Here is a 17,300-nt window from a genome sequence, read left to right as displayed (position 1 = left end):
TCCCACCCTCCTTGAGTGGCATTTCTAGATGATGATGCTTTCTTCCATAATGACGCGGGGTCCCCCCCACTTTCTTTCTAAAAAGTGACTGGAATACTTTTGGCAGGGTTTGTCTGGTCCTGCTGATAACACTCTGGCTTTTTACTTCCCCTGTTAACATGCAGGAGGCAGGACTCAACATGCACCTGAGAGAGGAATGATCAAGGAGAGTTGATGGTAGAAGGAATTCTTCCTTAGGAGTCAGTGGTTCCCCTGAATATTTCCTCTCCCGTTTCTATTTCAGAATAAAATGGGACAGAAAGTTCAGTTCTACTCCAGTAAAACAAAGCTCTGTAAAAATAATGTCAGGGGGGCTCCCTGCTTACTGGCTATCAATTTCCATATCAAATGTGTTAATTTCACAAGAAATAACTTTTTTTTCCTCTAACTATGGCCTACAAACTCCACCTGGGATCTGAAAGACAACCTGGGCTCTTTCATTCTTATGCATTATCATCATCACCAGTAATAAAGGATGTGCTGGCGAAATTCTATCCTCAGTGACGCCTGTGTGACCCCATAAACAATTCTCTTGATACACAAGAAGGAAAAGAATTCAGTTTCCTCTCTCATCACTATTTTGGATCTGCAAAGCTAACAGGAGTAAAAAGCAGTAAAATCTTATTTCACTCACTCACATCAGTAGATATGAGTAAACAAACACAGGATACAGATCTGCAGAATTAAAAAGAACCATTTTATAGTCACATTTCAGAGTTGAACGGCATCTAGCTAGCTTTGCAGGCCATGTCCATGGCCTCCTTTATTGGGCAACCTAGAGATATAAAGAAAAATCTCAGTTTCAATTATGATCAAGGATGAATCTTGTGCAGATAGCCTTGAAAATGTAAACTGATGCAAGCAGATCACCTGGAAAGGAACTTGTCACTGATTCCTTTAAGTCAGTCCTCTCACAGCCAATTAGGGATGGCTTTTGGAGTCCAAAAATCCACAACCATAGGCGCCTTTATTTTTGGGAAGACCCCAGATTAGTTCATAGCAGTTAAAACAAGGCCACCCAGCCTACCACGAATGGCAGTAGGGATACCACAAGCTCCCTACTATCCAAATACCTGTGATAGTTGAGCCAAACCAAGAAGATCTCTCGCCACAAGGTGGGGCAGTTCAATAACTTGAGAGACGGCATTGGCTAGTGGACTAATGGCCTGATTTAATGACCACTTAAGTCAGTATTAAGACTCTTTTTGACTCCCTGGGGCAGTGGATCAGGACCTAAACGAAGGACTGAGAGCAAAGGGTTAATCCTAGCTCTGACACTGACTACCTCTATGGCCTTTGTCATGCTGTATACTGGTAAGCATCCGAATGTGAACATTTGGATACCTAAAATGAGTACCTAAATCCAGAGATCCTGAGCTTGTGCAGAGCCCATTGTCTTAAAAAAAGAAACAAACAAGCCAATTTTATTTAGGTGCCTCAATATGGCTTTAGATGCTGAATTTTTACACCCACATTTGGCAATATTGAACGAACCTTCTCTACACATTCGTTTCCACATCAGGAAACTGGGAATAATAGCTACCTCCCTTGCAAGGAGGTGGTGACAATTAAATAGGACATGCTAGTTTGTGCCATATAAGCCCTCAAATTCATAAATCCTCCTTGTGCAGAACAATGTACAAAGAGGTTTGTGGGAGAAGCAGGCCCATGGTGTATTGGGGCTAGCATCCTTGGCAAAGCAGGGGGATTGGGTGTGAGGAAATGTGATACAAGAGACAAGGTGATAAGTAGGGAAAGGTGGAATTGTAAAAGCTAGTTAAGTTTGGCAGGGGGTGTCAAGGAGCCATATTGCTAACTGTACAAGATATCCTGGGTCCTTTAAGGAAGCCTACTGATCCAGTACCACCTCTGTGTTGGTTCAGTCCTGAACAAGGGCATTCTGGGGAATGTAGTCCAGTTTCAGTATCTCCAAGGTGTCCTTGCAGCTATAGTGGGTATGTGTGTATACATATATATATATGGAGAGAACCAGGGTTACGTTCCCTCTGGTCACTCCCCAGGCCCAGAATACGGTCCAAGCAACCAATCTTCCCTTCTGGGAATGCCACATAGGACAGGAGCTCCCCAACTCCTGAGAAGGATGAGAGAAAGCCAGGCTAGGATCCCCTCAACCCCCCATGATCCAGTGGCCCATTTCTCCCCCACAGGATAACAGCTTTTTTCCTGCTGCGAGTTATGGTAGCTCAGGTGGTAGCAGTCTGTGCTGCAGTTCAAACATGGCTGATAATGCATAACGGGGAAGTTGTTACAGTTGGACAAAATGGGATTTGTTTTTACCTTTTTCCTAAACAAAATGGAACCACACAACGTACATCTTAAGAAATAACATACAAAAACTCTACATTAAAAGAATGTTATTTTGATTCCAAAGTCCATAACCTGAAGGTTAGGAAATGCTAGCTTTGCAGTTGTCTGTGCAACCTTAATTCATCCTCCTCCTTGTGCCTTTGGAGGGGTCTTTAACTACATGATCACATCCTATTTCCTCCCCCCCCCCCCCACACACACACAGGACCCTACTTGATTCAGTGCACAGGATGGATGTATAAGGGACGATAGCACCGATCATGTAAATAGATACAAACGGCTGGCTCCTCAGGTGCACCAGAATGCTGCTTGGCAGGGGGCATTATGCAACATTTCCATCTCCCATCCATACTCTTTGGGGGCAGCCAGGGGCTGAGTCATCCCCCATTGCAAGTTAGCAGCTGCTTTAACAGCTACTCACAATAAATTACTTGCAAACAGCTTATAGACCAAAAATTATTTGCAGAAATTAGATGAATAATTTCAAATAGCTACTCAAATATCAGACAGATATTCCAGAAAAATCACAATACCCTATGAATTATGCATGAGTACATCTAATGAAGTATTCTTTCACTCAGAATTGTTCACTTAGGGCCTGATACAAACCCCGTTAGTTCCTTATATATTTTTATTTTCATGCATCATGTTCATATAGAATGGGATCCCACAACCCTTACTCATCTGAATATCATCATTGAATTCATTGGGGCTACTTGGCTGAATAAGATTTGAAGGATTAGACCCATGATCTGCCTTTTTATTTTTATCACTATTGTCACAAAAATCTGCACAACTGTCATCTCCAAACAAAGAGGCTGACTAGCTCCTCCGAAGAAAATGTCTCTGAGTGGCTTTTGCTATGTGGAATTAATTGATTAAGTGAGCACAGCTTTATTCCAGTGAAAGAGGCAGGAGACAAGGTAACATTTTGTGACATTAAAAGGAAAAGTACATTCTAAAGAGGGACCTTGCTGCCTTTTAATTTGCTGTAAATATTGCAAGGTTTCAATAGCAGAGATCAAATATAGTCAAGAATTTTTTAAAAAGTGAAAAGTACACATCTCATCTAATTATACAATATGGAATTTGTACTTTTCCTGATGAGTAGATGTTTTAAAATATTTATATATCAGCTTAGCTGATTGAACAAAAAAAAGTATTATAAAAAACTAAAATATGTGTGCTTAACACAGCTCAGGTCCTTATGTTTGATTTATAAAACAAAATCATTTCCCCTTGCTTTTGATTTTGGGATATCAGTATGAATTAACAATTAAACAGTCCTGTCAGGCATGAGTCCACCTCACTGCAGATTTCCATTTAAAGACTGTAGGTAAGATTCCTGAGTATGCTGCTGAATGGTTAAAGTAAGGGAATGGGAACCAGGACACATGGGGATGGTTCCTAGCCCTATTAGCATCTGTTTCAAAACCCACTGGAGTCAATGGGAGTCTTTACGCTGACTTCAGTAGGTTTTGGATATAGACCCACAATGATTTGTTGTGTGACCTTGGACAAATCACATATGGTATGTCCACACTGCAGCATTGTAACAAGGTGTATCAACCCGGCAAGGGTTAGCCCCTCCCTGTGGGCCCAAGAGGCCATGCCCCTTTCTCCTGCTGGGCATGCTCCAGCTGGAGACAGGGTATAAAAGGAAGCAGCTTAGCTCAGGCTGGGTTGACTGAGGAGGAGAGTGGTTGCAGGCTACAAGCTCCTGCTAAGAAGCTGCCAATGCTCTAAACAGAGGAAGCCAAACCCATCAAATCTACTATGGGACCCCAGGCAATCACGAAGACAGAGGGAGGCAAGCGTCCGCTGCCCTGAGAGCAACCACCAGAGCTGGAAGCCTGTGTAGGAAGTGGCCCAGGGAACATATTTAATGAAATAGGAATCAGAACCTGAAATTGGGACTACTTGTTCCACAGGGCTGTGGATTGGGACCTGGTGATGTAGGTGGGCCTGGGTGCCCCATCCCTTCCCGCACCCACTACAGGGAGCAGTGACTGCCCAAGGGCCTAGGTGCCATGGCCTAATATTGGTTGCTATTATCTGAGACAGTAGACACTGGTGGCACAGCCCAGCTTTACTGACTCTGGCCGCTAGGCCTCATGGCCCTGTGAGCAAGGGTGAGTTCTCCCTTCTCTCCCCTTTCAGCTTAGTGCCACACAACAGGCACCAAGTCTCAGAGCTTGGGCTGCAGGGCTAAAAATAGCAGTGTAGATGTCTGGGTACCGGCTGGAGCCTGGGCTCTGAGACCTTCCCTCTTCCTGGGGTTTCAGGAGCCTGAGCCCTCCAGCCTGAGCCTGAACATCTGCTCTGCTATTTTTAGCCCCACAGCCCAAACCCTGCAAGCCCAGTTCACTTGACTCATGCTCTGGTGTCACAGGTATTTTATTCCACTATAGACATACTCTTATTCTCTGCTTCGGTTTACCCATCTTTAAAATGGCATAAGCAGATACTGACTTTTCATGGTGGTTAAGGTCATAAAGGGCCACTAGATCATCTAGTCTGGCTTCCTGTACATCACTGGCCATTAAATTTCACCCAGTTACCCCTGTATTGAATCCAATAACTTGTGTTTGACTAAGCATAACTTTTGTTTGACTAAAACATATCTGCCAGAAAGGTGGCCAGTCTTGATTTGTTCCAATGGTTAATCACCCTCATTATTTAAAAAAAAAATTGTATCTTCTTTTCAGCTGGAATTTGTGTGGCTTCCAGACATTGGTCCTTGTTATGTCTTTCTCGGCGAGGTTAAAGAGCTCATTAATACCTAGTATTTTTTCCCCAGGAAAGTAGTTAACACCATGATCAAGCCATCTCTTGATCTTCTTTAGTTTATCTCAACCTGATAAACTAACCAGGTTGAGCTCTTTAAGTCTCTCACTGTAAGGCCATTTTCCCGCCCTCAAAATCATTTTTGTGACTCTTGGAAGTTGCCTCAACAAAAGAGAAGATTTAGAATCCAAGGCTCAGTCATTATTAGAGCTGGCCACTCTGCAAACAGGCTATTTTTGAACATTCATTCTAATTTTGAACAGCTGTGGTGCTCCGTCATATTCTTACCCCTCATTGTTCACCATTTATGAGCATTCATCGGATCAGGTTGTTGTTCAGATTAATGTTTGCTTTCCTATGAATATCTATATTTGTATGTGACCAAGGCTCACTATTCTTTATTCTTCATTCTGTATTCCTTATTCTCCTGTATAGAAAGTTTCATTTAACTGACTGTGAAGCAAAAACAACAGTGTGAAGCAAAAAAGTGGTTCTTGACTTTCTCTTGAGTAATATACACAAGTTGGTTCAAGACGTAACTGTGGGCCAGAGCCTGCCACCACGTAGGGACCTCTATCTGTGCAGACCCTGAAGGGGGGAGCTGCTGCTATCATTTGTGGATATGGGGTATAGCTGCAGAGACCAAAGAATTATCCTTCATTTTTGGAAGACAGGGCTCTAGACTGCAGGGCCAGATCAGACAGTGGCAGGCTGCAGCTTACAGTAGGCTCTAGTTTCTAATGATTGATTTCAGCGGTGCTCTGCTCAGGACAGAGGTCCACCCAAAAAGCTCCAGTTGCAGGGCCAGGACCTATAGCTGAGCCACTGAGTAATAGCGACCACTGCTATATGAGTATCCACATCTTCTGAGCATCCTCCAATGCTATCTCTGATGCTTCCTGGGTATTTGAAAGGGGATATGCACACCACTAAACCAAAAAGGAAGCAGGAAGGCAAGAAAAGAAAAGCACAATATGGTTTTCATGGCAAGGTGCAAGAGAGTATTTGAGCCAAACAGGGACCATGGAGGACTATTGCAGTGGTAATGAATGACAAATAATACAACAAAAAGTTCTTTTAAATTAATCTACTAAAAATGGAATGTGAAGGTTCCAATCCTGCAGAGTGTTGAGTACTTCCAAGCAACGGAGACGACTAGGCACATTGTAGGAGGTACTTCAGCATCTTCCAGGCTCAAGCTCTCAGAGTTAGTCATTGTCCAAATTCTGTCACTTTACTCATGCAAATTATCCCACTTAAATCAATGAGAACACTTCCATGAGTAAGGAGAGCAGAATCTGATCCATGTTTCAACTCTAAAATCTTCTTCCAGAACCATAGGGAAAGCTCTGCAGGCAATTTTTTTCCAAATATATAGGCCATCTTGCCCATGTGACCTCGGAAATTGTGCACGCAAATTCACATCTGTACACATTAAACATTTTCAGCCAGTGGCACTAATGAACAAAGAAAGCACTGCACACCTAAGTGAGAGACTAATACCAACTTGGCAAGGTTTGGGGCAGAAGAATGAAAATCATCTGTTCAGAGATTCAACTGCATAGGTAACCAGTTGTGAACCTGCGGTGGGGCCTGGTCCCAATGCCCATTCAATAGGCTTTGGATCAGGCATCTATTGCAGCCATGGCATTTGTATGTGTCAGTAGTTATGATTTATTTAAAAACTCCCTGTCTGCACTGCTTTGTTCTCCACTTCATACACAAATGACTGGAGGATGGCTTGGATTTTGAAATGACTCTGGAAACATTCTTTGTTTTTGTAAATTTTCTGTGCGCTGCATTTTTACAGCGCTCAGCACACACACAAAAAGAGGCAAAACACAACGAACCATGACAAAACATATACAAACAATAAAACAGCATAAATTAACTATAGAAGAATGAAAACAGTCTGAAACAATATAGACCAAAGTAAATCATGCCCAATAAGCGTAACTATAACAATAAACATGCCTTATCTATGTCAGATCCACTAGTCACAAATATTTATTTAGGTAATGAATAGCTTATTGATAGAATCTGAATTTGGGATTTCTCTCTATCCTCCAGGCTACATAAATATGAAGTGTCTGCTAAATCTGCTAATATAAATCCTACCAATGTCATAGGGATCATCATGCTTAGCAAATTAAAAGAGAGAGAGAGGAGGGAGACTGTTTTTGTCCTACTAATAGGATGTATAGACAAAAGGTTAGAGAGACTAGGTCACTTCAGAGCTACAGCCACATTGAAAGTGATGTGAACAGGATAATAAATTGGGGGAATGTGTTCCCTTTTCCCTCCAGTGGTTACAGCTATGGCTCAATCCCATAAATTGCTCTAAGCAGGTGGATGCATGGAACCTCATAGGAGTAAATGAGGCTCTGCCCAAGTGCAGTAATGTGCCTGAGTGGAGCAGCTTGCTGAACTAGGGTTTATGTTTGTAACTCTTTCAGTGGACGAAGAAGTATTTCATTATTATGGGATGGATCCTGCTATCAATGAAGCAAGTGACAAAATCTCCATTGACTTTAGTAGGAGCAGGCCCAGTTCCTTAGATTTAAGATACAAATTAAAATTAATCTCCAGCAGCAGTTAGGAAAGGAAATGGATAAAATGGTTATTAATGAATGGAAAAATGGGATTAATGCAACATGCAGGTTGTAGTTAAAATCCCAAATCGTCTGACAATGGAGCAGTTTAGCAATGGGAACTATGCCGCAATGCTCATCTTTTATGTTTCATCATATAGATTTTTAGGATATAAACAATAATATACCAGGCTGCATATTTAATTAACAAAACAAGGATAGAAAATACCACATATGGCTGAACTGATGTAGCTTTTGGCACTAATTTTGCATTTCCTGACCTGGGAATTTAACAGTCTGTCTGCCCCAGTACAGATGTGCTAGAGCTGAGAGAGGACACAGGGAGCTGCTTTTCCATCACCTTGTGTACCTGCACAGAATGTAGGCATAATGCTGCAGGCTATAGTCTTTGGTTGGGACTTCACAGAGGAATTTAGTAAAAAAACCTCACTGATGCTACTACTGGTTAAGCTATGCCAGGAATAGCACTGGCAGGAGCCCAAGTGTACAGGACTGGATTAAGGCAGGGGCTTTAGGGGCTGTAGCCCAGGGCCCGGGCTCAAGGGGGGCCCTGCAAAACTAAATCACAAGCAGTGATCTCCGGGGCACTCAAGCTGCCTGCTCTGGCCCCACGCCGCTCCCAGAAGCAGCTGGCTGTTGGCACTTCTCTGTGGCCCCTCGGAGTGAGGGGGGAGCAGCTCTGCATGCTGCCCCCGCCCCAGCATCATCCCCACAGCTCCCATTGGCCGGGAACTGGCCAGTGGGAACTGCGGGGGCAGTACATGCAGGTGCAGGCAGCACACAGAGACATGCTGTCCCCCTCCCCGCAGGGCACACAGAGACATGCCAGCAGCCAGCCCATGGGGCCAGGACAGACAGCCTGCCTGAGCCCTGCTACACTGCCAGTCGGGAGCCACCCGTGGTAAGCTCCTCCTGGCTGGAGTCTGCACCCCCTCCCACACCCCAACCCCTTGCTCCAGGTCAGAATCCCCTCCCACACCCAAACTCCCTCCTAGACCCCCCCTGCACCCCAACCCCCTGCCTCAGTCCAAAGCCCTCTCCTGCACCAAACTCCCTCCAAGACCCTGTACCCCCTCCTGCACCCCAATCTGCTGCTCCAGCCCAGAGCTCCCTCCTGCACCAAACTCCTTCCCAGAGCCCACACACCTCACCCTCTCCTGCACCCCAACACTCTGCACTAGCCCAGAGCCCTCTCCAGCACCAAACACACTCCCAGACCCTGCACCCCCTCCTGCACCCTACTCCCCTGTCCCAGCCGTCTCCTGCACCAAACTCCCTCCCAGGAAAAAGACTTGTATACAGGGGCCCCACAAAATCTAATAGCCCTGGGACCACAGGAGAGTTAATCCAGCCCTGCAAGTGTAGACAAGGCTCCAGCAGCTTCTGCCATTTTTAACACTATGTTAATTGAACCAGTTCATCTAAAGGTTTAACTAACATAGTGGTAAAAACTCTATGCCTTCCTACAATGCCACTATTAGCTCAGCTGAGCTAGTAGTTAGCTCTGGTGGGAAATTTTCATTAACGTAAACACAGCCATACGGCATCCCACAGGCCAATTGTACCAGAGCCTCTTAGAGAGTGTGCACTCCACCACTGGGAAGTGATGTCATAAAAGGGCAAGGTTTCATTACACTCTGTTAAAATCTTAGGGTAAAATCCTGTCTCTGTTGAAATCAGTGGCAAAATTCCCATTGACTTCAGTTTGGTCAAGATTTCACCCTTACAATCTATCTAACTAGCTACTATCATCGATAGAGCTAGCTATATCTGATGCTTGGTATCTGGATGCCCACTGAGCATGATCAGAAAGAATTTTTCAATCATTCATACCTTTTAAAAAATTACCTCTCTGCCACATCCAAATAAAGAAATTAGTCCTCAGTGACGACTCAGTTCATGCTAATTTTCAAGCTTCAGCCTTCTTAGTTTTTTTCTGAAGCTCTATTGAAATGAATGTGGTTAGATTTTTAGTCCTCTGATTTTTTCCCCCACTTCCATTACTCAAAGTAGCTGAAGGGATTTTGTTCAAACTTTGTAAAATAATTCCACTTTTGACAAAGACCCAGAGCCCAATGTGAGGTGTGGGTGATCAATCCCTTGGAAGGTCAGACCCCAGATTTTCAATCCTGCCTATCACTTATTCCTCATTTTAATTTCAGAATTGTCTGTGTTCCACACAAATGTAGTGCCCCTTCATTTTTATTGTTGAAAGTTATTTACATCAGAAATAAAGATGGAAATGAAGCCACAGAAAGAGTTATGCACCCTAAAAGAAGAAATCCCACAGCATTGTAAGTTTCCTGTGTGAATCACTTTTTGGGTGTCCCTCATTTTGGGTCTCTCACACAGTGCATTTCGTGTGGCAGATTGAGAGGAATGATTTCAGCACCATAGGTGAAAGTTTCAGGAAGTTATAAGCAGAAACTGTTCTGCAATCTTAACCACTAGCAGGTACCACCAAGTGCCCACTCTATACCACCAAGTGCCCACTCTACTATTTTAAGGTAATTAACATTTCTCCCTTGACATCAGTAAAAATCAGCTTTTGCCTGCTGCTAATTTTCTATCTGGTAACTGCAGCTACTCTGTGTTTGAATGAAAGTGGAAAGAAGCTGTTACTAACTATTTACACAGTACAAACAATGACTCACATGGGAAGAGATGTACCCATATGTTAATGAGCAGTGGAGGCCTTGATCAAAGTACAGTTATTTCTCCTTGAACGTTTTGGAAATATGATGATAGCCTGGTGAACAATTTGATGCCTAAGGGCATGATCATTACAGATGCACAACTCCTTGCCAGTTTCACTAACAGCTTCCATTGCTCATACCTAAGAAATTTATATTTATTTGTGCTCTGATTTGCACCTTACTGCTTGCTTAGTACTAAATCCCTTCATATTCAAATATGGATTTCAAAAAGGAGGTCAATAGGGTCTGTCTCACCAAGGGTGAAATTCACTCCTGTGCACCAGATCAGGACAGACCCATTTTAAGCCCTAGTTTGAGGACACAAGTGATACACAGGCATTGTGCCGGCCCTCTGCACAGGGTGAATTTCACCTAGTAAGATCTGTGGTGACAAGGTAGGGTGACAATGAGCTCTGACCCATTCACATGTTGTAAGCCTATTGTGGGATCTCAACAACAACAGGATTCAGACTTAGAAATTCAGTTTCTTGCCCTAAATTGCTATCCCTTTTATTTTTCCATTGCAGATCATACCTAAATGGCCATGTGTTCAGAACATTATTTTCTGTGTCATTTTTAAAAGAACCTGTGTTTTCCATATTCAGAGCTCATGCTGACCTGCCATCTCTATTGCATTAGGGTAACATTTTCATAAGTGCTTGAATGACTTTGAGTCCTAAGTCCCATTTTCAAAATGACTTAGATACTTAGGGACCTACGTTCTAGTGACTTTCAGTTTGATTTAGGAGTCTAAGTCCCATATGTAGTTTTGAAATGTTTACCTTCAATCAAAAGATGTTAAAGTTAGAAGTTATACAAAAAGTCAGCACCAGTCATAAATCAGTTAAGCCTATGGGGTATTGTCACCTTTATTTAACAAATGGAGGTAATGGAGGAACAGAGGAGTGAAATGACTTACCCAAGTTTACACAGCTAACCAGTGACAGAACCAAGAATAAATTCCAGGACTCTTAGACAATCAGATGAGAGATGGGGCTACCATCACCTCCACTGGGAAATTAGTCCACAGCTCAACCAGTCTTAATAGTAGAAAATATTCTTGATGGAGACCTTACATTTTCCTTTGCCTACTTTCATTCTATTACTCCTTGTTAGTCTCATAGACTCATAGACTTTAAGGTCAGAAGGGACCATTGTGATCATCTAGTCTGACCTCCTGCACATTGCAGACCACAGAATCTCACATACTCGGTCCTGTAATAGACCCCAATCTCTGGCTGAGTTACTGAAGTCCTGAAATCATAGTTTAAGATTTCAAGTTACAGAGAATCCACCATTTATAGTAGTTTAAATCTGCAGGTGATCCATGCTGCAGAGGAAAGTGAAACCCCTCTAGGGTCTCTGCCAGTCTGACCCAGGAGAAAATTCCTTCCCAACCCCAAATATGGCGATCAGTTAGACCCTGAGCATGATGGCAAGATCCACCAGGCAGACACCTGGGAAGGAATTATTTGTAGTAACTCAGAGCCCTCTGTGATGCTCTGTACGTTGGGGGAACACCCTACACTCTCATGTTCATCTTTATAAAATGGTTGTGTGGTATCCAATGCAAAGTTTGTCATGTTGGGTGTCTTTGGAAGGCTCACGATGCACTGAGCATGGTTGTTATGGTAATGTTATAGGTTATAATTTCATGTATATAGTTATGAGGCTGAAAATGTATCCTCATGGCTTAAAGCAAGCCCAGGCAAAACTGTCCAAGAGCAGAGGGGCAGTTCACACCTCATCAGGGCAGGTATGGAACAAACCCAGCCCAGCCTCGCAGGAACAAAGGATACTGGCCTAGGCAGCAACAAAAGAATCTGTAAGACTCTCAAGGGAGTCACGCCCCTTCCCTTGGTCATATTGGGACTATGATGAGGTAATGCTCACCTGACTTTGAAGGAGGGGGGAGCCAAGAGGGAAAAAAGGGAGAGACATTTGGCATGTTCTTTCTCTCTCTTCCACCTATATATACAGACACCACACCAAGCTACTGAAGCACTGATCAAAGGAGAGAGCCTGGCTGAAGAGCAACCAGCCAGCCTGTGGTGAGAAGCATCTAAGTTTGTAAGGGCATTGAAAGGATTAAGATCAGCTTAGAATGAATTTTGCTTTAATTTCATTTGACCAAATATGACTTATGTTTTGACTTATAATCACTTAAAATCTATCTTTATAGTTAATAAATCTATTTGTTTGTTCTGCCTGAAGCAGTGTGTTGGGTTTGAAGTGTGACAGAGACTCCCCTTGGGATAACAAGCCTGGTGCATATCAATTTCTGTGTTAAACTGATGAACTCATATAAGCTTGCAGCGTCCAGTGGGCATAACTGGACACTGCAAGACAGAGGTTCCTAGAGTTGTGTCTGGGACTGGAGATATTGGCTAGTGTCATTTGGTTGCACAATCCAAGGAGCAGCTTACATGCTAGAGGCTATGTGTGAACAGCCCAGGAGTGGGCGTTCTCCCAGCAGAGCAGGGTAAGACTGGCTCCCAGAGTCAAGTATTGGAATGACCTAGCAGACCACCGGTCCAAATAACACCAGAGGGGAACGTCACACCCTCCCCATCTAGTGTCCTTGTCTCCAGCAACTGGGGATTTTTGCTACTGGCAGTTGTGGATGGGTCACATGCCATTTTAGACAGTCCCATCATACCATCCTCTTCACAAACTGGTGAAGCTCAGTCTTGAAGCCAGCTAGGGCTTTTGGCCCTTGGCACATCCAAAATAATTCCTCTCCTTATTTGGTGTTCATATCCTTCAAATACTTTTAAATGACTCTTATTCCTCTTCCATCATCTGCCGTTTTCTGGCTAAGCTATTTAGTTCTTTGACTCTTCCCTCATAAGCCAGTCCCTCCAGCTGCTTAGTCCTAATGCTGTTTGACTTAGCTGTCTTAGCCATCTAAGTCCCCAGTCCACCACCACAGTACTAAAAAGGTCAAGCCATTGAGTGCCAATCTCTGCTCACTAACACACTCACCAGGGCTTGTTGTAAAGGTATAAATAGCCCCAAAACATTTTTAGGCAGAGAAGAGCAGGATGTGGTTTGACTCTAGGACTGCAGCTCAGCAGATTCTCCCAGTAGCAAAACAGTCAGGCAAAAGGGGAAAGAAAAGCAAAAGTGCTTAGTATTGCTGGGCAAAGCCTAGATTCTCTCTAAAAGTAAATTCAAGGAAATGTCTGTACAGATGTGGAATCAAATCTTTAATGTTTACAAAAGATAGGCCCAAGCTGGAAAGTTTGGATCTTGGTTGAGATCCAAACTTCCCCCAAATTCAGAACTGTTTCTGGTTCTTTTTAATGGGTAAAATTTACCCCTGTGAAGAGGGTCAATATAAGATCAATGCACCACTGAACACTATTTTAAAGCCTCAAAATAGAGTTCAGGGGCCTGATTCAGAGTTTTCCATTGACTTCAATGAGCTTTGGATCAAGCTCTTTGCCAGGGGTGACCTTCACCCACAGGGTATTTTGGTTTGATTTGGTTTGGGTTTTTATCTGAAACTGTGAAAAATGTAGCTCTGCATGAACAATATTTTTATGAACAAGATTTTGGGTGCAAACTTTTTTTCTCTAATATTGAATTTTTCTAAAATGTGCCCATTGAAATCACTGGCAAAAATTCCATTTACATCAATGGTTCAGGGTCAAGCCCTAGATGATGATGCTCAGAATTAAAATAGCAATTAATACATACAGCTTGCTTTCTTTTTTCCTCATCATTCTGTCTGGAAGCAGGCTGTCCTAAAAATGCACCAATTGTGCTGCTGTCTCTATTTAAATTGGAAGTAATGCAATTTATTAGTATGCAATTATATTTAGTGTATATTTTATTATAAATTTTTTATCACTCTCCAGTTATTTGTAACTATAATCTTTAATGTATAGACTTGCATCTCTTTTCCTGTTTCTCTTTTTTGTTAGCCTTCTAGAGATAGTCAGAGATCCTCTCAATGTGAATCAGACAAAGACTTATATTGGTCTAGGAGTATTAAAATGTAAATTAAAAATTGAAGCTAATGTAAGAAACTAAGAAAATATTGTGAAAAATCTCTCTAATCAAAGGTATGTGATTCATATATTGAATAAATATGAATACTTAAAAGAGTTGTTTGAAAATAGAAGATGCAATGGGCATGAACATTCCACCCCTATTTTTCTTGGGAATTAAAAGCTTAAAAGAAAAATGTCACTGCTCCAAAGCTGGTTGAAAAGTGGGATGGCATTTTCATGAAATTGACTTCATTTTTTTTTTGGTCACAATTCAAAATATCAACATCATAAAATCATCAATACTTCACATTTCTGTGAGCAGCTCCAACATTTAGCACTAATATTGCTCTTTTCAGCTGCAGATCACAAGCAACTTCGCCAGGGAGGTAAGTGTCAGAGAAATAGAGAAGCTGTATGACTTAGGCCTGGTCTACACTACGCGTTTAAATCGATTTAAACAGCGTTAAATCAATTTAACGCTGTACCCGTCCACACTACAACGCTCTTTATATCGATATAAAGAGCACTTTATATCCGATTTCTGTACTCCTCCCAGACGAGAGGAGTAGCGCTAAAATCGATATAAACATATCGGATTAGGGTTAGTGTGGACGGAAATCGACGTTATTGGCCTCCGGGCGGTATCCCACAGTGCACCACTGACCGCTCTGGACAGCAATCTGAACTCGGATGCAGCGGGCAGGTAAACAGGAAAAAGCCCCGCGAACTTTTGAATTACATTTCCTGTTTGCCCAGCGTGGAGCTCTGATCAGCACGGGTGGCGATGCAGTCCCAAATCCAAAAAGAGCTCCAGCATGGACCGTACGGGAGATACTGGATCTGATCGCTGTATGGGAGACAAATCTGTTCTATCAAAGCTCCGTTACAGAACATGAAATGCCAAAGCGTTTGAAAAAAATCTCCAGGCTACACAGTGCTGCGTGACAAGCGTAACGGGAAGCCAGAGACTCAAATGGACGCTCATGGAGGGAGGGGGTACTGAGGGACTCCAGCTATCCCACAGTCCACAGCAGTCTCTGAAAAGTATTTGCATTCTTGGCTGAGCTCCCAATGTCTGTAGGTTCAAACACAGTGTCTGGCGTGGTTCAGGGAATAGCTCCTCAGTTTCTTCCCCCCCCCACCACGTGAAAGAAAAGGGAAAGAAATCATTTCTTGACTTCTTTCAATGTGTCACCCTATGTGTACTGAATGCTGCTGGTAGACGCGATGCTGCAGCAGTGAAGAGCAGTATCCGCTCGCTCCTCTCCCTCTCTGGTGCAGACGGTGCAGTAGGACTGGTAACTGTCCTCATGAACCCCTGAGTGCTCCAATGCTTTTTAACTGAATATGGGGGCGCCTGGGTAAAAATGGGAATGATTCCTGGTCACTCCCAGTAGATAGGACAGAACGGCTAGTAACCGTCTTCATCATAGCAACTGGGGGCTGAGCTTCAATCAGCCCCCTCCCTTTCCTGTGTAAAGAAAAGATTCTGTACTGCCTGGACTGTCATAGCAGCAGCATGCTGGGCTCCTCTCCCCCGCACCGCTTATTGTCCTGCCTGGACTGTCATAGCCCCGGGAGGCTGCCTCCCCCTCATTTTATCTCACTAACAAGTCTCTGTTTCTTATTCCTGCATTCTTTATAACTTCATGACACAAATGGGGGGGGGACACTGCCACGGTAGCCCAGGAAGGTTGGGGGAGGAGGGAAGCAACGGGTGGGGTTGTTGCAGGGGCACCCCCTGTGAATACTGACACGGAGCAGCTGTGCTCTGATACACTGTCCTCTAGTACACTTGCCCCTTATTCTAGGCAGGACTGACTCTATTTTTAGAAACCATAAAGGAGGGATTGACTCGGGGAGTCATTCCCATTTTTTGCTTTTGCCCCCGGCCGATCTCAGCCAGGGGCACTCATGATAGCAGCAGACAGTACAGAGGGGGAGAGATAACCGTCATCTCATTGCCAGTTTACTCCGGCAGTAGACGGTACAGAACGACTGGTAACCATCTCTGCTATCATGCAAAAGCAAATGAATGCTGCTGTGTAGCGCTGGAGTATCGCCTCTGTCCGCGGCATCCAGTACACATACGGTGCCGGAAAAAAAAAAAAGCTGAACGGGCTCCATGGTTGCCGTGCTATGGCGTCTGCCAGGGCAATCCAGGGAAAAACGGCGCGAAAGGATTGTCAGCTGTTGTTTTCCCGGAGGAAGGAATGACTGACGACATTTACCCAGAGGGGCGGGGGAGACTGCGGGAACTATGGGATAGCTACAGAATAGCTACCCACAATGCAATGCTTCAGAAATCGACGCTAGCCTCGGACTATGGATGCACAACGCCGAATTACTGTGCCTAGTGTGGCTGCGTGAAATCGAATTTATAATATCAGTTTTATGAAACCGATTTTAGCTAATTCGATATTATCGTGTAGTGTAGATGTGGCCTTACCCAAGTTACAGTGACGCAGTGGCAGAGTCAAGAGTAGAATCTAGGTCTTTCAACTTCCATGTTGCTGCCCTATTAAAAGTGTCAGCAAGAGTATTCTTAGAGGGTTAAAGTTTTCAATGACCCCAAACTTCATTGCTCCCTTCTTTCATCATTGCACTAATGTGTTTTATGTCTACAATCAAATTTTGACAAAATGTTGGAAAGAAAACAAACCAAGCCAAGATTTATATGTGCACTCTGAGATGGATAAATAATGGCAGTTGCAACTGAAAGGGGAGTGGCTGAATGTTTGGAAGCAGGAGGTATTGGCTTTAAAAACTCAGCGGTTTGTCTGGTCAGAACTTGGCTGGGTGGCCACCTTAAAATACTTCTTGTGCTGAGCTTGTTTCTT

This window comes from Chelonoidis abingdonii, chromosome 1, assembly GCF_003597395.2.
Source record: "Chelonoidis abingdonii isolate Lonesome George chromosome 1, CheloAbing_2.0, whole genome shotgun sequence".
NCBI lineage: Eukaryota > Metazoa > Chordata > Testudines > Testudinidae > Chelonoidis > Chelonoidis abingdonii.
This window is presented reverse-complemented; position numbering follows the sequence as displayed.